At 36.8% G+C, this 23,641-nt stretch overlaps 1 protein-coding gene across 1 annotated transcript in view; it reads right to left on the bottom strand.

The window, feature by feature from the left end:
- LOC127654155 (neuronal growth regulator 1-like) overlaps positions 1-23,641 on the bottom strand; it is a 192,107-nt gene that overhangs the window by 8,395 nt on the left and 160,071 nt on the right. The window lies entirely within an intron of this gene.

The raw sequence follows: 23,641 nt of genomic DNA, 5'->3' as shown, positions 1-23,641 counted from the left end.
AGTGATGTTTGCACGTTATGTTAATTTTATTTTACAAATAAAATTTTAGTAACAATGGTTGAATAGATTAATAATTGATTTAAATAAACTGATTTAATAGAAGTATTCAACAAAAAAATGTATGTAATACTGTGTTTTTAAATGGTGAGAACAAAATGTACATTCATAACTGTAAAACATGCCACATTTCCAGGGTGCAAATATCACCCCAATTCAAATGCTAATTTTTGACACTGCTTGTGTCCCATCTTCACTGTAAATGTAAAGGATTTTTTCCACCTGTTTTATCATCCGATATAAATGGTTCTTAATATAATAAAGGCCCTAAATGTAATAACATTTGGTCCTAGATTTAATAAAGGCCCTAAATGTAATTTAAAGTGTTGTAGAACTATATATACAGAAGAACTGAAATTACATGATTTGAATCTTGGAAAAACCCAACCTTTTAATCCTGGAATTGCTCAACAATAATAAATTAACAGACCAAGCATCAACTTCCTACCTGTCTTTAGAGAATAAAATGGTCAAGACACTAAACAACCTAAAGCAAAAAGGGTAATTGGTCAGAAAGGCCCCTCAGCATGACCTACTGAACTTCCACACATAGTTAAAGCAGACTTCTCTTTGAAAGGTTTCCAAAAGACCATCAGATTTGCACATCTCTAATACCAACACATTTCATCTTAATCCAGGAACATTTTATACAAAGATTTAAACTTCTAAAATGTACAGAATGCATTTAAATCCACGATTTATAAAATACCAAGTCATGCTAGGTATTTCTGACAATTGCTTTGAACTGTGGTAACTTGTATAACTGACAAATTCATGATTATAGCCTGATATACCTCTTTAAAATGTGTGTAATGTTTTATCCATTTTGTATAACCAACGAATTAACCAGTATGATTTGTAACCAGGGATTTTCATGTTTTGTTACCTACACGTATAATATCCATGAAAGAATGTGGTAGTGTAGTGGTTTAAAGCACATAACTGGTAATCTGGTAATCAGAAGGTCGCTGGTTCGATCCCCACAGCCACCACCATTGTGTCCTTGAGCAAGGCACTTAACTTCAGGTTGCTCCAGGGGGATTGTCCCTGTAATAAGGGCTCTGTAAGTCGCTTTGGATAAAAGCGTCTGCCAAATGCATAAATGTAAATGTTGGTATGCAACAGTTTGCTTGGTTATATAGAGAAAGCTGATGACAACGAATATCATGTCTCTTGTATCATTCTCAAGATATAAAAGTTCATGATTAAATATGCACTATTTTTGAGCAGGAGATTTGTAAGACTCTGAAACAAAGGACCATAAAATTAACTGTCGGAAAGGACAGCCCAGTCGACCATGTGACTCACTTCTGACTGGCACAGGACACCTTTGGGGATGCGGCCAATTTTAGTTTAAATGTTTCCAAACAGGAAAAACACATGTTCTCTTGTTCTCTTCTCTCTTGTCTCCCCTGCTCCGCTGACTGCTCAGACTTTGCTCTGACTCTACCCTCGTAGGCTTCTCTGGATCTCGTCGGAACCAGATCCATGCCATGGGAGGTCCTGAGGAAGCCCCTCACTCTCTATGGTTCAGAGAAGGCCTCGCTTCAAAGCCAACCTCATCATTCATACAGACAATAACTATCCAATCTTATAGAGGTCAAAAACATCAACAGAATGAACTTTCGACCAATAGCCAAGAACCAAGCCACACAAAGAATGCAAGGAAACATCACTACATGCAAGTACATCTCCAATATTGTGCTCAAAGTGCTGGTGTATTAGTTAAATACTTTGGGTAATCCGATAGCAAATCGAAGTAGACTCATTTAAGGTTAAATAGTTCTTAAGGCATTGTCAACAGACTCCATAAAGTTCATTTTCACTGTATTGATCATTTATTTCACATTCTGTCACTATTTTCACCAACCTGTCTCATGTATATATATATGTGTTAGATTAGATTTATGCTTAGAATAGTAATAAAGTTGTCTGTTTTCAAAGATGATTTGACTGGGGTATATTTTGATAAATAATATCATCCTTGTTTCTAAAAGATTTAGCTTCAAAGCTGTAGCTAAATACGTGTTTATTTTCAATAAGCCATGAGAATGATATCACTCCAATAAGTGAATTAATCATAATTCACTTATTAAAGCTAATTCCTTACAGTAGAAATTGTGAGCTGATACAACTAGACGTTGCATTATGATTTTAATGGTTGAGAATAATGGTTGTCGAACGAGACTATTTCCATTATACATTATATATAATTCATTACTTAATAATGTACAATAAGGACAGTTTAGTTCAGCTCACATATTGCGAGACCCTAAATTCCCTTCTAAATTTAGCATGCCAGATACCCTTACGTATAATGGTGTGAGAATGCGGGCACGTTAACGGATCCCTTCTAAATTCATCAACCCTTAAATATCCTATATTTGTCATTTATCTAAGTTATAATGGTTGTCGAACGCGACTGATTCCATTATGAATTGCCTTACATAGTAATGTAGAATCAGGACAGTTTAATTAAGTTCATAGCTCACATATTAGAAATCCCTATCCCAAAATATGAGCAATAGTGCCTTAGTAAACACTACTGATAAGCCTGTGCTGACATTTGGTATGTTCATATTTTCATAGCCAACACAGGTCTCAGTGGCAGAATACCTCAGGTCTCTCCCTGGAGCACAACAACTTGAGTGTAGTACTCAGGAGAAGCGCTTGAGAACAGGTGTGAGAGTGTACAGGCATTCATCTTCGTGAGAGTTTGTTTCGGAGATTAGTACATCACACACACGCATGCACACACAGGAGATTATGTTGAGAAGAAAAATGACCTAAGATATTTAAATATTAAATCTTATTTCTTCTTAAAACAAGAGAAAACTATTTGCTGATACAGAATAAGAAAAATACACTTAATTCAAAGGAAAAACATGTTTATTTTTCTTAACCCATGGGCAAATAGTTTTTTCAGTGTGTCATTTAATAGTTTTGTGAATATGTGTGATGATTACGGTATCTAATGGACTTATTATGGTCTGAGTTCTTTACTATAAGACTGAATCACACCATCAAATAGTACACCTGACTGTAATAAGCCTGTTTTTATGGAAGGTTGATAAAATTATTTCTCAATGACGAATTCTCTCCTAAATTACAAAAATGATAAAAGCCACGAATCCATTTTTGCCTCCATTCCAGCTTTTTACAGCTCTAAATTACTGTGTTGCTTAAAACATTTTACATCAAAAAATTACAGGCATGACCACCCCACCTGCAATGGGATGCCTGGAAAATCAGAAAAGAGCATGAGATAGAAAATGATGCAAATTGTGATGATGCATGTTCAGGCTGGTGAGAAAAAACGAGGAGAGCAAACTGCCCTGTACACTGCGGCTTCATTCTGCCTCCATCCAAAGCACCGGATAATGACACAGTTTTTGCGAGGCAGAGAGACTGGAGCTGGTAACCATGGAAACAGCTCACATCCTGCATTGGCCCCTGTGCCAGAGCCACAGAGTGTGCACAGTGCTACCAATGGAATAGAATCATTTGGGCTATAGGCACCTGCTGCAGTATCTAACTAGAAGCACCCTTTGTCAAAAAACAAACAAAAAACACCATATGGTTGGTGAAAGGTAAAAGAACAAGATGCTTTATCCCAGTAGCAGGTTTGCTATTGTACATTTCTTTCTAGCGTCCCATTGGACTTGGAGCTACAGTAACATCATTGATGATTCAGGGTCGGGCCAGAAACATCCTATCATGTTGCACTAGAAGCAATCAAGGAAAGCGCCAATATTACCTGCCTGGCTGCGTTGTGCGAGTTAGGGACCTGTTTAAAATCCCACTGCGCCTAAATCAGACTGTTGTTGTGACGGTGCAGTTGTTCCTGCACTTGCCATTTTAATTAACTCAACCCCTCCCCACCCAAGAAAGTGGCTTCCTTGTGATTACTCTGCTTTCTGCTTAAAGAGTACAAATACAGTGAAAGAAGAGGGCATTGCAGTGGATTTCGCAACACCATGGCAGCCCCTTAGACTAGGGTTTTCACTCTTTAATGATTTCAGGGAATTTCCTAAACACCCCCAATATAAAAGAGATAGATTTTCTTAATAACGTTTAATAAAACTAGGGCTGTCAATTGATTACAATTTGTAATCAAGTTATTTACATGGTACGCTGATTAATTGAATTAAATCACAATTACTCACATCAATATTTGCTATAAACTATCAATTTTACGATTGAGGTAGACATAAGAAATGGTAGGGGGGCCTGGGTAGCTCAGCGAGTATTGACGCTAACTACCACCCCTGGAGTCATGAGTTCAAATCCAGGGTGTGCCGAGTGACTCCAGCCAGGTCTTCTAAGCAACCAAATTGGCCCGGCTGCTAGGGAGGGTAGAGTCACATGGGTTAACCTCCTCGTGGTCATTATAATATGGTTCTCACACTCGTGGGGCACGTGGGGAGAAGTGCATTGATGCCGCGGAGACAAGCCTCCACATGCGCTATGTCTCTACTCTAACATGCACAACAAGCCACGTGATAAGATGCATGGATTGATGGTCTCAGATGCGGAGGCAAATGAGGTTCGTCCTCCACCACCCGGATTGAGGCAAGTCACTACACCAACACGAGGACCTAGAGCGAATTGGGCAATCCAAATTGGGGAGAAAAGGGGATAAAAAAATGTCAAGATAGACTGAAGAGAACAGGACGTGTTCTCTTTTTTACATACTGTATATACACTCACCTAAAGGATTATTAGGAACACCTGTTCAATTTCTCATTAATGCAATTATCCAATCAACCAATCACATGGCAGTTGCTTCAATGCATTTAGGGGTGTGGTCCTGGTCAAGACAATCTCCTGAACTCCAAACTGAATGTCAGAATGGGAAAGAAAGGTGATTTAAGCAATTTTGAGCGTGGCATGGTTGTTGGTGCCAGACGGGCCGGTCTGAGTATTTCACAATCTGCTCAGTTACTGGGATTTTCACGCACAACCATTTCTAGGGTTTACAAAGAATGGTGTGAAAATGGAAAAACATCCAGTATGCGGCAGTCCTGTGGGCAAAAATGCCTTGTTGATGCTAGAGGTCAGAGGAGAATGGGCCGACTGATTCAAGCTGATAGAAGAGCAACTTTGCCTGAAATGACCACTCGTTACAACCGAGGTATGCAGCAAAGCATTTGTGAAGCCACAACATGCACAACCTTCAGGTGGATGGGCTACAACAGCAGAAGACCCCACCGGGTACCACTCATCTCCACTACAAATAGGAAAACGAGGCTACAATTTGCAAGAGCTCACCAAAATTGGACAGTTGAAGACTGGAAAAATGTTGCCTGGTCTGATGAGTCTCGATTTCTGTTGAGACATTCAGATGGTAGAGTCAGAATTTGGCGTAAACAGAATGAGAACATGGATCCATCATGCCTTGTTACCACTGTGCAGGCTGGTGGTGGTGGTGTAATGGTGTGGGGGATGTTTTCTTGGCACACTTTAGGCCCCTCAGTGCCAATTGGGCATCGTTTAAATGCCACGGCCTACCTGAGCATTGTTTCTGACCATGTCCATCCTTTATGCCCACCATGTACCCATCCTCTGATGGCAACTTCCAGCAGGATAATGCACCATGTCACAAAGCTCGAATCATTTCAAATTGGTTTCTTGAACATGACAATGAGCTCACTGTACTAAAATGGCCCCCACAGTCACCAGATCTCAACCCAATAGAGCATCTTTGGGATGTGGTGGAACGGGAGCTTCGTGCCCTGGATGTGCATCCCACAAATCTCCATCAACTGCAAGATGCTATCCTATCAATATGGGCCAACATTTCTAAAGAATGCTTTCAGCACCTTGTTGAATCAATGCCACGTAGAATTAAGGCAGTTCTGAAGGCGAAAGGGGGTCAAACACAGTATTAGTATGGTGTTCCTAATAATCCTTTAGGTGAGTGTATTTTATTTACAGAATTATCCATATTACAAAACAGACAAATAAACAAATCACAAAAAAGCGTCCAACCCCCACCCACGCTATGCCAGTAACAGAAAGAAAGAAAAAAAAATAGCACTAATAAATTATAAATTAACCTTGTATGAAAAGCTTATACATTATCACCTATTTGCTAGATATTACATATTTCCAAAACACTCTAGATTCTCACAGTGCTCCTTATCCTTTTTCAAAATATGTAAGAAAAGGCTCCCAGATCTGGAATTTTTTTTTTTATAAATGTTGTGGTTTCGCCACTATTGCATACCTAACTTTCTCCATATGTAGAACAATGCTAAATTCAGATAGGACATGTTCTTCTGTTTTGGACATATACTTCTGGTGCATCAACTATGGTTTGTCACGTTTAACTGGGTTTCAGCATCTCTAGCCATAATCACTGTGTTTTTAGAATGCTGTGGTAAGTGAAATGTAGTTTGAATCTTCAAAAAAATGACCCTTTGCACTGTGCTCCAGCCTGTTGTCTTTCAACAGTCAGTTTGTGGTCTGTAAAGCTGCACATTGCATGTATAGCTGGCACTGCACTTACTGCCACCTGCTGACCGAAACTTGCAAAAACTTGAAGGTGGCACTTCAAGCTTGAATTTCTCCATTGGTAATAAAATTCCTTATTACAGTGGCATGATTAATGGCATGCATTTTTATTACACGTTATATTTTATATAATTAATCACACTGAATTAATGTGATTAATTCAAGCATTGTAGAACTATTATTTTATAATGCTTGTTAGATCATTGGTGCATGCTCATTCCAAAAGTTAGAGATATCATGACAATGCAAAAGGAGATGTTAGGCAGAATGTTAACGACTGACAGCCTTACATCTCCTATTATGTTCCATGGAAGAAATATGGTTTTGGAACAACATGAGGTTGAGTAAATGATAACAATTTTCATTTTTAGTGAGAAAATTCAGTTTTATATCACTTCTTCACAGACCTCTGGCCTTAGACATGAGTGAAGTGGTACAGCTATTAAGTACGCAATGACATTTCACTCTGAAAAACAAACTGTCGGATTAACGCTCTTAAGACTGCATATCTTGAGATACGAGAGCATCAATTTCCTCATTATGTTTGGATCAGGGAGTAATCAGTCATGTGCATCTGAATCATAGTTATGCACTCACCTATCTAAAGCACGCAAATGTCTTCCCTTCATATGATTATGCAGAGCACACCACGTAAAATAATTGTGCATAATGATTACTGCGGAATAGCTTAAGGCCATGGACAGAAGTTTGTGCCTAGCCTATATACAAAACCTTGCTAGAATCTAATTAAAGCAAATTCAAGCTCTCCCTCTGTCCCCCACTCTCTATTTGTTTTGGTTGATTTAGTTAACAGCTTAAGTCTTTTTAGGCATAATGTTGTTGTTGAGAAACAGCACTTTGTAGAAAGAGGGGCTGCCACCCTATGATCAGCTGCCTATTTGAGTCGCACCAATCCTTTTAACTCGCACAAGACACATCGTTAAGCTCCTAAATTCATTTAGCCCTTTCATTCAATGCTTTTCCTCTTTGTGTGAGTCTTTGATGATAAAACTACTAGGTTACAATTATGAATAAACACCATTTCCATTCTGATTTTAATATTATTGCTGTAGAAATGGTTCATCATTTACTCACCCTCCTGTCAATTCAAACCAGTATAACTTTCTTTTTCCCAAGAATACAAAAGGAGAAGTTCACGTTGCTCTTTTCTATACAATGCAAGTGAATGGTGATCAGAGGCTGTCAAGTTTCATATTGACAAAAAACACCATAAAAGCACCTTAAAATAACCTATACGAATTGTGTGCTATATTCCAAGTCTTCTAATGTTGTTATTCACTGATAATCATCTCCTCTAGCACAGCTCTCAAATCTCATTCAAGCTTTCATACATTTAAATGTACCATGTCAAAATGTTTCATACCAGGATTGATGTCAAATATCTTTTTTGTGTGTCTCATAACTGGTTGCAATGTGGCAAATTCAAAAAAGCACATATTCCACTTACAAAAAAGAGATTTAAGAGCTATGGTGGAGAGGAAGTTTTTCAGTGAATAATGTCTGTTTTCACACAAAGTGATTGAATGACTTTTATGGTGGTTTTTTGGAGTACATCAGTCCCTGGTCACCATTCACTTTCACTGCAAAAAGAGCAGCTTGAATGGTCTGCCAAAAAAACCAAAGGCTCTTGGGGTTAGAACGAAATGATGTGAGTAAATTCGTATTTTTGGGTAAACTTTCCATTTACTTTTGGTTGGAACAAATGATCATATGTTACATATGTGAAGACAAACCCAAATAAACTGATTCATTTAATTCTGTTGTGTAACATCAAATGTTGAATTGACATGACACACTCAAGAATCGTTTTGCTGTTAAATTCCCTGAAACACAAATGTGCAGTAGCAGTTTAAATAACTAAATAATAGTAATCATTTGAATGGCGGTTATGTGAGGGTGGTTGTAATTCCAGGTAATCTGCACAGACGATGGCTGGCTACAGCCCTTCTCCCTGGAGGCTAGTCTTCTTTGGCTTCAAAGAAGGGTTCAGTGTCCTTGACCATCAATCAGTGGCCTATTGTTCCCTCTTCTGCCTCCAGAGAAAGCCTTGCCAAGTGGGCCTAAGCTTGTGCCGAGTCCTTGGCAAACTGGAGTAAATCCTGCATCTCCAATCTTGGATTTTGACAAATATTCTTTTAAGTCCTCATTCAGTGCTGCTACTCTCCATATCATACATTACCTAATTCCCTGCTTGGAATAAACACACATATATATATATATAAACCCATTTTGTTTTGTTTGGTTTGCTTTTGCACAAACATCTCCAGAGTAGGTTGACACCTTTATTGTGCAGAGTGCACTTTGTGGTTTGAAACATTTATTTTTGGTGTCCTGTCCTAATCTGTGATGACTAGGGCAGTCAATTTCATGTACTAATTCAATGTGATTAAAAATATATAAAAATGTATTTCTTCAAAAAATAATAATGCAATGAATCATGTCCCCGGACTGTAATATGGAATATTTCTACAATCTGACCAATTCCATCTTGAAGTACCACCTGTTTTCAGCAGTGGGCAGTAAGCAGAACTCCAGCTGAACAGACAAATAATATTGTTGTAAGCATTCAGAATGAGCTAGCCAGAAAGAAAGAAATACAAGAAACAAGACAGACAGACAGACAGACAGAAAGAAAGCAGTGTTTCCAATATGTAGCATTAAGTAGCAATTTCTGTCTGTTATACTGTAATAGTTCACAATTGCCTTCCCAACATGAACAGCAATTCACAAATCAAACATACAGGGAATGTGCAGCCACTCTGGCACAAAACTGAATAGCACTATGAGAAAGTCAAGTGTTTTTGTAACTGTTTGATAAATGGTCAAGTAAACCACCTAGCTACAGTTTGGGGTACTGTGAGGGTTATTTTTCAAACAAATGTTTATCATGTTTCTACTGTGATAATGACAATGAGTCTGCAATCCTAGGATGATCTGATGAGATCAAAATGAGCTAAATTTGGAGTCAGTGCTGAGTACAAACTAATTTCAATATTGCACACAGAAGGAGTTCACCTGACATGCTGGTAGTGAATAACGCTTGACTGTGTCACTGCATGGCCTTGAGCTTCACCTAAACACCAACACAGTATGAACTCTTTTTGATAAAAGACTGCGGCATAGAGGAGAAACAACACAAATATATTTTATTTCGGTTCACTTCTGATGCACTTTTCAACACCGGCAGAGCTTACATAATCGACTTTCATAAATAAATAAATAATAATAAAACAATTATGTGATAGCCACACTAATTTTCCATTGGAAATTTCTAAACATCAGTTATTTGAGGCATTTTCTGACAGCAGTTGACTTTGCGGATCCTTGTCTACACATTTGACAAGTTACAAATCTTTGTTAATTTATGATTGTTTAAAGAGGTAAAAAATTTGATTGTATACAAAATATGATGCACTTAAATTACAAAAATGAACTGTGCCTAAACTTTGCACTGAACATCTGCTTTAATAACATGCAGGCATTTTACTAGGTGGCACTAACAGTAATGGTAAGTGAAATTTTAGCTCTAAATGAAGCTGCAATATATAAAACAGAGCTCATCACTGCTTACTGAGGTCAAGTTTGAAATTTCTGAATCACTTGACTGAAATGTTTCTCATGATCTTAACAATCTTTTGATCTGAAGGCATGTTTGAAATTAGATTTGTAGACAAAAATAGAATTATGCCACCATATTAATTTATTTCATTATAAAACTAAAATTGTATTTAAAAATAAGTTTTTGTAATTGATGACTTGGTCCAAATAATAAAGAAAAGCAGTCAATAAGTGCCCAACATTGATGGGAACTCCTTCAATACAGTTTAAAAAGCATCCCAGGGTGATTCCTCAAGAAGTTGATTGAGAAAATGTCAAGAGTACATGTCTGCAAAATCTAGGCAAAGTGTGAAGATGAAGATGCTAAAATATAACACAGTTTTGATTTATTTTGGATTTAGTTTAGTCACAACATAATTCTCATAGTTCCATTTATGTTATTCCATAGTTTTGATGACTTTGCAATTATTCTAAAATGTAAAAAAAAAAAAAACATATATATATATATATATATATATATATATATATATATATATATATATATATATATATATATATATATATATATATATCATATCTATTATATATATATTATATATATATATTATTCTGTATTAACCACCAAAAAAGCCTTATATATATATATACAGTATATAAAGGCTTTTTTGGTGGTTTTGGAGCTCTGGCTTCTTCCTTGCTAAGCAGCCTTTCAGGTTATATCGATATAGGACTTGTTTTCACTCTGGATATAGATTCTTATCTACCTGTTTCCTCCAGCATCTTCACAAGGTCCTTTGCTGTTTTCTGGGATTGATTTGCACTTTTCACATCAAACTACGTTCATCTCTAGGAGGCAGAATGTGTCCTCTTCCTGAGCGGTATGATGGCTGTGTGGTCCCATGATGTTTATACGTGTATACTATTGTTTGTACAGATGAATGTGGTACCTTCAGATGTTTGGAAATTGCTCCCAAGAATGAACCAGACTTGTGGAGGGTCTTGGCAGATTTATTTTGATCTTCCCATGATATCAAGCAAAGAGGCACCGAGTTTGAAGGTAGGCCTTAAAATACATCCACAGGTACACCTCCAATTAGCCTATCAGAAGATAATTGGCTAATTGCATAAAGGCTTGACATCATTTTCCAAGCTGCTTAAAGGCACAGTTAACTTAGTGTATGTAAACTTCTGACCCACAGGAATTGTGATATAGTCCATTAAAAGTGAAACAATTTGTCTGTAAACAAGTGTTGGAAAAATTTGTTTTAATGACTTTAGCCTAAGTATATGCAAACTTCTGACTTTAACTATATATATATATATATATATATATATATATATATATATATATATATATATATATATATATACATATATATATAAGATAAATTAATTAATTCTATCATTGGTATTGCATCCGGGTTTCCTACACACTGTGTTCTGTTGTTCCGTAATTCAGCACAGCTGTGATTCGCCATATGCTTTAGGTCAAGTGCCACAGGTAGTAATGCCTTTATACAACAGTTCAACAAACAAGTAAATGATAATACTGTATCTTAAGCTTTAGACAAAAATTGGCCAGTTAGTTTTGCATTTCACTGGCACTCTTCACCAGCTAAAATAGTTCCAACAGAAGCCAAAGCTTCTTCTGCGTGAACATTGTGTTTTGTCTTCGCTATACACTATGCATCATTTAATTTAAACTAAACTATCTGATCTCAGTTCAGAACACTCTGGGCAGTCAGTAAAGGGTTACACTTTTGATGCAAACAATCATGTGAACAAAAAATATGGCGCCGATAACAACAGAGTTCGTCTTTGGGAAAAATGCCAACAAAACTACATCAGGTAAAAAACCTCATTAGGTTTTTACATTTAAACCTGTTTGACTCAAAAGATTAGAGTCTCTAAAAGATTCTTTTTTATTTGAGCGATTTATCGCAAAACAGCATGCTTTTAAACACAACGACTAATTACGAGGACTATAGGCCTTTCCCCCCCTTAGAAATCCTATATTTACTGTTCATTTTCACATTGGAAATAAATGTGCTTTAAGAGGCTTTATAAGGTGCATTTTGACTGTTCGGAGACCAGTGCAGACAGACAGCATACCTGAGATATAGTCATTCACTAAAGAGGAAACAAGAGAGAAAGGAGCATCCTATAGCTTTCCTATGCAGACAAATGCATTCAATCCTATCCTATCCTGACCAAAAGTTCAGTTTCAGACTGCAGATGATGTTTGGACCACTCAACATGTTTGCAGACATGGGACAATGGTATTCAGCACATAGATTCAGAATTTATAATGTATAATTTTATTTGAACAAGGTTGGCAGTGACTGGATGATGCTGGCCATTTCTTGTATCAGAATTAATTATGCAAATTTCTGATTGGTAAAATGCTTCAGCACTGGCTATCACTTGTTTGTTTGACAGTGCAAAGAGAGAACATTGAGATTTTGTTGGCAAAGTTACTTAAAAGTCAAATCAAGTCAACTAGTTTTTTATTTGTGCTTTTACCAGTATACATTGTTCCAAAGCAGCATCACAGAAAATTAGCTGTAATGTCTCAAAAATATAAATAACCAACATTCCTGGAATTTGATTAAAAAAAAAATACAAATAATAATAATACAAAATATGAATTTCTATAGCTTGGTATTATTTAACATTTCACAAATTAGTCCCATTGTCCACATATGAGACCAATGACATCAATTTTTAGGAAAAGTATTTGCTCTTAAAAAAAATTATGTTTATTAGGTGATACTAGTTGCAAATCAAAAACGTGAATGGAAAATGCACACAGCAGTCATGCTCAGGCCTCAGGAAGTTAATATTAGAATAGCAGGGATGTGTATAACTTTTAATTTTATGATTTTTTCCTTAAGACGCTGCCTCATTTTGATTTGATATGGTTTGTGCATTTTCTCAACCACTGGACAACTTTCCAAAAAATAAAGGGAGGGAGGTGGGGCATCTATACATCTATCCACTTCAAGTTTCATAAAAAATATTTTCCCTTCAAAGCATTTTTCATCCACACTTGTATTCTTTAACAGCAGTGAAACATGAAATTATTGCCTGTAACTGACTCGATGTATTGACTGATCTTTACATGTAGCGTTTTAAAAGCCACCATTTCCAGCAAATAATTATGCCTGTTTGGTTTTTATTTTACCGCTAAGTGCGACAGACATCAGTATGCTCATTGAGAATCCACTGCTATGATAAACATGGGAGATTCAGTGTATTTGCCTCTTTCATCAAAAAGCATTCCATGGGTGGAGTAAATAATGAGTACCATGAACTGGAGAGTAACGTAAGGTTCGTTGTTGAGTCAGCCAGTGCCAGTGTAATCTGGCCATTGTCTATTCCTCGCTCTCCTCATCATGTAACTGGAGACAACTAATGAAAATATATGCACTGGCATGCAATTGTAGTTAAGATTCAGTGTCTTCAATTTAGGTAGTTGATGCCAAACACGTCCATAAGCTTTTGTTTTTGCTATCATCAAGAGTTTAAATTAAAATGTATATAAATGTAAAAGGAAAACTGTACAGTTTATTTGAGATACTGTCTCTGGTAATCATTGCTTTTAAGTTCATCACCATTTTTTTTATAAATGTTTTGCCTTCACAATTAAATTTAAAATGGTCTAGACTACAGGGTTTATCATTACGTACTTTATGTTGTCATAACAATAAAGTTGTTATATTAGGTATAAATGTATACATATACTGTAACATTAAGAAGCAATTTTATCATGCTAAAATCATGTTTGTTTTAAGCATATGACTATTGAAACAGTGCATTTACATTTTTATGGACTAGCCTCATTCATTTCCAATGTAGGTGCCTTACTGTGACATCAGACCTTGTAAACGAGGGGTGAGTCAAAACTATTTTTGGTGATAAATATTATGCCACAAACGCTGTTGATCGAGCATTCCTTTAAGTGTTTTAACAAAAATGCTATCAGTAATGTAATCTTGTAGATTACATTTTGGGGTAATCTGTTCTGATTACTTTTGGATTACTTTCAACCTAATTCTATTTTATTTTCTGTCACATGTATTTGAGTAGGATAATAATTTTAACATAAAAGTTCAAAGAGGAAGAAAATGTTTTCCATTCTTCATTACTAACAAAATGAGATTCACAAAAAGAGCTTTTTATGACATTTTTTAAAAGTGCATTAAACATTACATGAATGACATACACATTAATCTAACAGCCAAAAACAAACCCTGAAATTTTAACAAAAGTTAACAAAATATAGAGGTATAACAAAATATAGAGGTATAAATTTAAAGGTAATCCTCCACATCCAGCAATGACAGCTTTGCACATCCATGGCATTCTAGCTGTTAGTTTGCCCAGATACTCATGACATTTCACCCCACGCTTCCTGTAACACTTGCCATAGATGTGGCTGTCTTGTCGAACACTTCTCACACACCTTAGAGTGTGTGAGAAGTGGTAGCATTGGTGGCTCAGTGGTTGAGGCTCAGGGTTACTGACCAGAAGGTCGGGGGTTCAAGCCCCAGCACCACCAAGATGCCACTGTTGGGCCCTTGAGCAAGGCCCTTAACTCCAGGTTGCTCCGGGGGGATTGTCCCTGTAATAAGTGCACTGTAAGTTGCTTTGGATAAAAGCGTCTGCCAAATGCATAAATGTAAATGTAGAGTCTAGCTGATCCCACAAAAGCTCAATGGGGTTAAGATCCATAACACTCTTTTCCAATTATCTGTTGTCCAATGTCTGTTTCTTTGCCCACTCTAAGGTTTCAAAAGTGGCATTTCTTTGCAATTCTTCCCATAAGACCTGCACCCCTGAGTCATCTCTTTACTGTTGTACATGAAACGTGTGTTGAGCGGGTAGAATTCAATGAAGCTGTCAGCTGAAGACATGTGAGGCATCTATTTCTCTAACTATACTCTGATGTACATATCCTTTTGTTTAGTTGTACATCTGGATCTTCCCCATCTCTTTCTGTCCTTGTTAGAGCCAGTTGTCCTTTGTCTTTGAAGACTGTAGTGTACACCTTTGTATGAAATCTTCGGTTTTTGGCAATTTCAAGCATTGCATAGGCTCCATTCCTCAAAGCAATGACTGACTGACAAGTTTCTTGAGAGTTTTTTTAGTGCAATTATTGACCTAATATTGACCTTAAGACATGCCAGTCTATTGCATACTGTAGCAACTCAAAAAGAAACACAAGGATAATGTTAAGTTTCATTTAACGAACCAAACAACTTTCAATTGTGTTTGATAAAGTGATTTTCTAGTATCAAATTAGCAATTTAGCATGATTACTCAAGGATAAGGTGTTAAAGTGATGGCTGCTGGAAATGGGGCATGTCTAGATTTGATCAAAAATATTTTTTTTCAAATAGTGATGGTGCTGTTTTTTACAGCAGTAATGTCCTGACTATACTTTGTAATCAGTTGAATTACACTTTGGTGAATTAAAGTACCAATTTCCTTCCTATACATCTAAATCTGAACATTATTACATCCTTTTGGCCACCAGTGCATATATAACACTAGAAGATTTACTGAACATATATCAGTGGTGTGCTGATTTAGAATAAAAAATTAAAAGATTGAAAAAAGAGAATTTTAGGATGATCAATAAATTGTTAATAATTTACTGCCATTGAATCATGTAATCATGTAATCTATAAAAAGTAACTGTAATCCAATTATGAGTATTTTAAAATGTAATTTAATTCAATTACAAGAATATGATTTATGTAATCTGATTATGTAATCCATATTACATGTAATCTGTTACTACCCAGCACTGCATATAGACTCTAAATTAAAATTAGATCATCAAACTGCATGCATGATCATTATAAAATAATTAGCGAAATGATATTTAATGCATGTAACACTGCAGGACATGTCAACTTCCCAAAAGTATTTCTTGTCAACTACCCATTTCTACTACTCAATCATGCTGTGAGACTTGTATATATATGCTTCTTTATTTAATTTGCAAATAACATGTCCATGCATATTTTACCTTTTTAATCTTTAGGCCTTTTTGCAGTCACTTAAATATTCCTACAGGAGTGGCATGATTTTGAAAAGTAAAAATATGCCATAGAGTCTCTAATTTAATACTGTATGAGTAAACAAAAAAAACAACATCCTGTGTTCAACAATTGTACACAAATTCATAAATACTTTTCTTGCGTTTTTGGTAAGGTTTAGCACTCCTGTCACTGTTTGAGTTTGACAACTGTCAACTTCCCATTTAAGGAATATTGAAAATAATAACACCAATAGTGTAGCATTCATTATGCCATATAAAATTACCCAGAGTATGTTCATGCACTAATCACACCTAATAAATAAACATTGTTATGTTTAAAGGAATGGTTAACCCAAATATGAAAATTCTCTCATGATTTACTCACCCTCATGCCATCCCTTTTGTGTATGTCTTTCTTTTTTCTGCTGAACACAAATGAAGATTTTTAGAAGAATATTTCAGCTCTGTATGTAACCACAATGCATGCGAATGGTAACCAGAATTCAGAAGGTCCAAAAAGGACATAAAGTCAACATAAACATAATCTATAAGACACCAGTGGTTACATTTTTATGATAGGTGTGGGTGAGAAACAGATCAATATTTAAATCCTATTTTTACTGTAAATCCACACTTCACTTCCACATTCAACCACCTAAAGGTTTGGGCTGGTCAAAGGTGATGACTTATAGTAAAAACAAAATGACTTAAATATTGATCTGTTTCTCACCCACACCAACCATATCACTTCAAAAGATATGGATATACGTAACCACTTGAGTCATATGGATAACTTTTTTTGCTGCCTTTAAGTGTTTTTTGGACCTTTTGAATTCTGGTCACCATTCACTTTCATCGAGAGGACCTAGAGAGATAGTCTTCCAAAAATCTTAATTTGTGTTCTGCAGAAGAAAGAAAGTCCTACACATCTGGGATGGCATGAGGGTGAGTAAAAGATGAGAGATTAAAAATGTTTGGGTTGAACTATCCTGTTAATGAAGATTGAAGTCATGTGTAAGATACGCAGTGCTCGGAGAGCGCTCACTGATTAGCATATTATGCTGTAAACTGTATGACATTTTTAAAAAGCAACACTCTCTTCAGGATTTTTCTGTGATCATTGCTTTCTTAGAGGCCATCACCAAATGTTTCTAACACCAACACATGAAATCTTATAACATTACACAAGGATGAAACCCAGTACCCTGGATCCACTCAGGTTTTGTGTAGTCTTGTTGTGCACAGCCTAGGGGAAAGGCAGATGAAAGCCACAGTGTCCACGAGAGAGCCATATTCATTCAGTGCACTGGTTGTTATGCTCTTCTCCAGGCACAAAGTTCACCTGCAGAATACTAAAAATCTATTCAATTTATGTACAGTATGATTGCTTTATATTCCTCTGCTCTGCTCAGGATCTCTCTTTGCAAACAATTCTCACTGCTGCATGGCCAAATCAAAGAAATTGTGCTTTTAAACTGTGACAAAGTAATGCAACATCCCATTACCACAAGCAAACACACTGTTCGTTCGATAAGATAAGTTACAAGTTACATTATTTGCTGAACATTTGCCTAGTAGTTTTCTCGTATTTATTTTTGATTTTTTTCTTACTAGACCGTTAAAAGTTTTTGCACTGAGAACTTGGAAGCTTTTTGGTCAGATGATGTATCTCATAAAATATGAAAGGCAGAAGCTCAGTGTTATCTGTTTCTGTTGCTATTTGTTTTAATTCAAAATTCATGCAGCTGATCCTGTTGGCCATACTGATTGACAGGGCTGCTACTAGCAGACAGTGTCTACAACAACTACAAAGGCTCGCACAAACAGTCACTTCTGTGCGCGCTCACACACACACACACACACACACACACACACACACACACACACACACACACACACACACACACACACACACACACACACAGACACAAAAGATCCTTCAAATGTTATCACCATCAAATCCAGTCCATCCTTTCTTCCGTTGCTCTATCCTTTCAGGCACTCTGACACTATCTGTGGGACTTACAGCAGTGCATAAATACCAAACTTCCCACAGTGACACATGCACTTTAGCTTGATATGGATGCAGTTAAACTCCCATTACTTCAGGCCAGGTAGTGCTTCATACCTTTGTGTTTGAGCCTTTCTGGAAGAGGTCAAAGTATATTGATCAGCCTTACTTGATGATTCCTGACAAATTAGGCTGAGATATTGACCCTTTCTATGACCCCCTCTGGCAGCCGTGGTGCAAATTATATTGCAGTCCTGTCAGAAATACATTCACCACTAGGAAAAAAAATCAAGATCAAGCTAGAGAAACAACACAGAGGCCCTTGATAGGCGATTTGAGGGTTAAAGTAACATTAAAGCTCACAAACTGTGTATTAAAGGGATAGTTCGTCCCCCAAAATCAATTACTCACCATCACATTGTTCTAAATCCATATGATCTTTATTTTTCTGAGGAACACAAAAGGAGATGCTAGGCAGAATCTCGTCATTCACAGCCAAAGTCGTCATTCACTTTCAATGTATGAAAAAAATGCAGTAAAAGTGAAGGGTGACTGAGACTAATCTGAATCTGCCAAATATCTCCTTTTGTGTTCCATGGAAGAAAGAATGTAATTTGGACTTGAAACATAAGGCTGAGTAAATTATTTTTGGGGGGCAAACTATCCTTTTAATGCACAGTTTGTGAGCTTAAAGGAATAGTTCATATTTTTTGGAAGAATATCTCAGCTCTGTTTGTCCATACAATGCAAGTGAATGGGTACCAACATTTTTTAAGATTCAAAAGCACATAAAGGCAGCATAGAATCAATCCATTAGACTCCAATGGTTAGATCCAAATCTTTAGGAGTGATATGAGAAGTGAGGGTGAGAAACAGATCAATATTTGACTTTTTTTTTTCACAAATATCCACTTTCACTTTAACATTCTTTATTTTTGTTGTTGCTGATTCACACTCTTCATGCATACCACCACTGTTAGGAGGTGGTTACGGATAGTACTGATGCATCAGATGTGTAAGTTAGTGGTTTGAGTGTGAAACTCTAAATTATTTATTTTACGCTGATTGTTTGCGGTTGAGGAATATCACTGTGGTTTTAATACCACCACTACGACACAGAAACTTATTTTGTTTTAAACCTGAACTTTACCAACTACTTTGCTGGACCAGTGAATCGGATCTTCACGCCACACGCCACCGGGCCAGAGCGACGCCAAGCCAACGGGTGAGAGCCTCACTCTGGGTGACTCCTAGTTGACACACACACACACACACACACACACACACACACACACACACACACACACACACACACACACACACACACACACACACACACACACACACACACACACACACACACACACACACACACACACACACACACACAATCATCCATACATTTTGGTAGGTCTAACTCCCACGTTATATTGCATAACATAGTTGAGTTTGCATGTTGCGTGAGGAAACCTGTTTAGCATATTCCATAGACATTAATTTTTGTATCGTGTTTGTTGGCGGTGTTCCATGTCATAACACACCTAATGGGAGGGGAGGAGAATAGTATAAAACAGAATTTAAATATTTACTTTTTCTCATCCACACATATTATATCTATTATATCATATTATAGACGTTCTGAAGACATGAACTTAACCACTGGAGTCTTATGGATTACTTTTATGCTGTTTTATGCTTTTATGTACTTTTTGGAGCTTAAAAATGTTGGCACCCATTCACATGTACTGAATGGACCAACTGATCTGAGATATTCTTCTAAAAAGCTTTGTTCGTGTTCAGCAAAATAAAGAAAAGTCATACACATATGGGATGGCATGAGGGTGAGAAATGGTGAGAATGATGAGAGAGTTTTCATTTTTGGGTGAAATATCCTTTGAAATGTTACTTTAACCCTCAACATCTTAACCCTTTTTAACCTTTTTTTTTTTAATTTCATTTTTAGTGAAGTTTCAATTTTGGGTGAATTGTCCCTTTAGCCTTCACTGTAAGAAATGAAATCACATTTTATCCAGCTTATGGGGCTTTTTGAGTCACAGATACTACAAAATGTGAATTATATTGCAACTACATAAAAACACCAAAAATAGACCAACAATATCCTCTCAATATTGTTCCAATGAGCCTAATATAGTTGTCTGAATGAAAAGTTTAATATTGAACAATGTTGCTTATTTACATGTTCCCAGCATGCATTGCAAGATGAATAACTTATGCAGTTAGTCTAATAGGCATTTTCTTTCTGAAGAAAGAAAATGACTTTGTTAATGCTGTTAATGTTGTTGTTGTTTTTTATTACAACTTTTATTCTTGTTGTGTGTTGATGTTAGAAGCTAGTCTTTTAACTTTAAATAAGTTTGTGGATTGTCACTGTTATTGAGGTTTATGTGTTAAAGGCTGATGTCTATTGAGTGTCTATGTCAAACAATGGTAAGTACTCCCTTGACTTGCAAGGCATACCACTCTTCAGAAATAAAGATTGCAGTTAACTTCATGTAAAAGTAAATGAAATGGTGACAAAACAAAAGTTCTTGTTCTGTGAATATATAGTTGGCAGAAAAAGAAATTAGTAGTTCTCTCAACAAGACTTTTCACATTTATTAAACAAACAAATTCACATTGACTAAACAAAACAAAGTTACTGAGGACAATTATTAATATAGTTGCTGAGAGAACTAAAAAACCTTACTGCATCATGTTGCCTTGATTTTTTTATGCTTGTTCAATTATTTTTTACAGTGTTGTAGGCTTGTATCACTACTCATTTTTATGAGTCGTACAGAAAAGTAGACAACTAATCAACTAGTTGGCAGGTCAATGATTACCTTATTGTTATAAATGGCATGTGAACACTGATGGCATTCAAAATGAATAGTTTCACTTCACTTTTGCATAAGTATGCATTATATATTTGAAAATACAGGTATATTTGCATGCAAAAACTCTTGGAGAAATTTTCTCGATAGAGGAATTTTCCTCCTGCTGTCACCTTATAGAACATGCGCAACTGAAGTCATATGACCCACGAATAGTCGACAGACTCGACACAGACCCAGCATGTAGACTAGTGGCAGAACTAATTGCCTAGTGCATGCAGCCTTTATAACATCACATGAATACTTTAGAGCAAACTACTCTTTATGTTAAAGAAGACTTCAGCACAATTTATCATAGTGACGTATAAAATAACCTTTATTGCACACTTTGTGCACGACAACGGGGTCTCCAGTGTGTAAAGTCATGTAAAGTTCAGTGTTTTCCAATATTCATCTGCTTGTCCCACTTCTTTCAACCCACTGTCCTACTCTCACATTATGGACATGACAATGACTTATCTCCGAGTAAGTTATTCTCATTAAGATTTGCGGTGTTTGAGGTATTGTTAAACTCCTGGGAGCAGCGAAATTGCCTACTGCCAAAAAGCTAATGATAAAATGTTCACAAGCATTTTGGAAAGTGCCAGTTTTGCCATCATAATGAAAATCCAATTTTGTGGTGGTTCACTGTCAATTAATTTGCTCTTTCAAAAACAGAGGGAGGTAAACCCTTCCAGGTACTCTACCTTTTCTCTTGCAATGACTGTTGAACTAGTGTATATAATTAAATGGCTCCATTTTAAGAACAGTCATCCTGCCAGTAAAAAAACGAATTCTGTTCAGTTTCATGTAGGTGATTATTTATAAAAGTGCTTCAAAATTGTGCTTTTTTTGTATTTGACCCATACTATTGGTGGCAGCAGTACAAATAGTTATTAGAGTCAAAACACAACATGCTTCATACATCATATTTAAGAATAATGAAATGTACAAGTGTGGAAAGTTCAAGAAGTTATAAATATTCTAACAGAAAATATCTTCTCTATCAGATGATTCAGTTTAATACAATTTTTCACAGAAGCATTCGCTAATGTGTTTTTACTGACAGAATGTTCCTGATCATCGTTTCAAATATTTATAGATAAGTCTTCCCATTTTATCTTTGTGGCAGGTTCAAAGGCTTCTGCATGAAGATTGCTTTCACAAAACAATTCATTAGACAATTTTCCTTAAGCATCACTTCATTCTTTCTTGATGTGAAAATTCCTGGACACCTCCCTCCTGTTTTATCACCATCACCCCCCCACCCCCAAATATCTGAACAGAAATGTTAAGCATTTTGTAATTTGTTCTGGGTTCGCTGCTGAGGAAGTGAAACAATGTGACACCAAAACTCATGGTTACTGTTGTAACCTCTGTTCCCTGATGGAGGGAACGAGACGTTGTGTTGAATATAGTATCACAAGGGGTCTTTCTTGAGAGACTCACGTACCTCTGAACTTGAGAAAAGGCCAATGAGAAATTGGCAGACAGAATTTGCATGTCCCGCCCCCGGACATACAGGTATAAAGGGAAGCGGGCGTGCGTTTGTCAGTCAGGTGTTTGCACTGAGGAGCTGAGAATAAGGTACAGCCATTTACAGTGGTAGGTCTAGTGTCTTGCACGGGGGACACAACGTCTCGTTCCCGCCATCACGGAATGGAGGTTACAACAGTAACCATGACGTTCTCCTTCTGTCACTCACTCGACCTTGTGTCGAAGGTAGTGACACAAGGGGTCCCATTTAAAAGCACCATGCACTAGACCGTGTTACGTGAACTGCTGTGATCACAACCCAGGCACACGAGGCAGCGTCTATGACATCAGTCTTGGAGAGATATCGACCGCATCCAGGAACTAAACAGAGGCGGAAAGGCATCTTTAAAAAGACGCGTCCTGAAAAGGATGTTCAGCGCCTGCTGTGTATTGCTCTTTTGTGAGTGAAAATAAAACACTTTTAGAGAAATATACTCTTTTAGGAGAGAACACTCTTTCAGACAGAAGCGATGGCCCAGGGGCGTGAACTGCACAGCGTACAGAGAGGGCGAAAGCCGCTGGTAATGCGCCGTAGATCCAGCAGCAGTGCTTTGCCAACAGAGGTGAGTGGAACAGTAGTGAACTTCAGCTTGCTGCTGCACAAATGCTTGGCTCTGAAGAAAAAATCTGACAGACAGACACATACCAGCTTCCATTTATACCCATATGTCCGGAGGCGGTACATGCAAATTCTGTCTGCCAATTTCTCATTGGCCTTTTCTCAAGTTCAGAGGTATGCAAGGCTCTCAAGAAAGACCCCTTGTGTCACTACATTCGACACAACGTCGAGTGAATGACAGAAGGGGAACAAACCCAGCATAACACCCACAGGCTCACCAAAAAAAAAAAGAATGAAAAAAGAAACAAACAAACAAAAACTAATCAAGCTCTTCTCTCGGGATGATCACAAACATCCCACTATTATTCGAATAACTGTGATTAAGGTTAACCCTTGGATAGGGCTGGGTATCGAGTTCTATACATTTTAGGCACCGACCAAATTGCCTCTAAACTATCGAG

This window comes from Xyrauchen texanus, chromosome 13 (assembly GCF_025860055.1).
Source record: "Xyrauchen texanus isolate HMW12.3.18 chromosome 13, RBS_HiC_50CHRs, whole genome shotgun sequence".
NCBI lineage: Eukaryota > Metazoa > Chordata > Actinopteri > Cypriniformes > Catostomidae > Xyrauchen > Xyrauchen texanus.
Note: the sequence above shows the minus strand (reverse complement) of the source record. Positions and strands in the feature narration are given on the sequence as shown.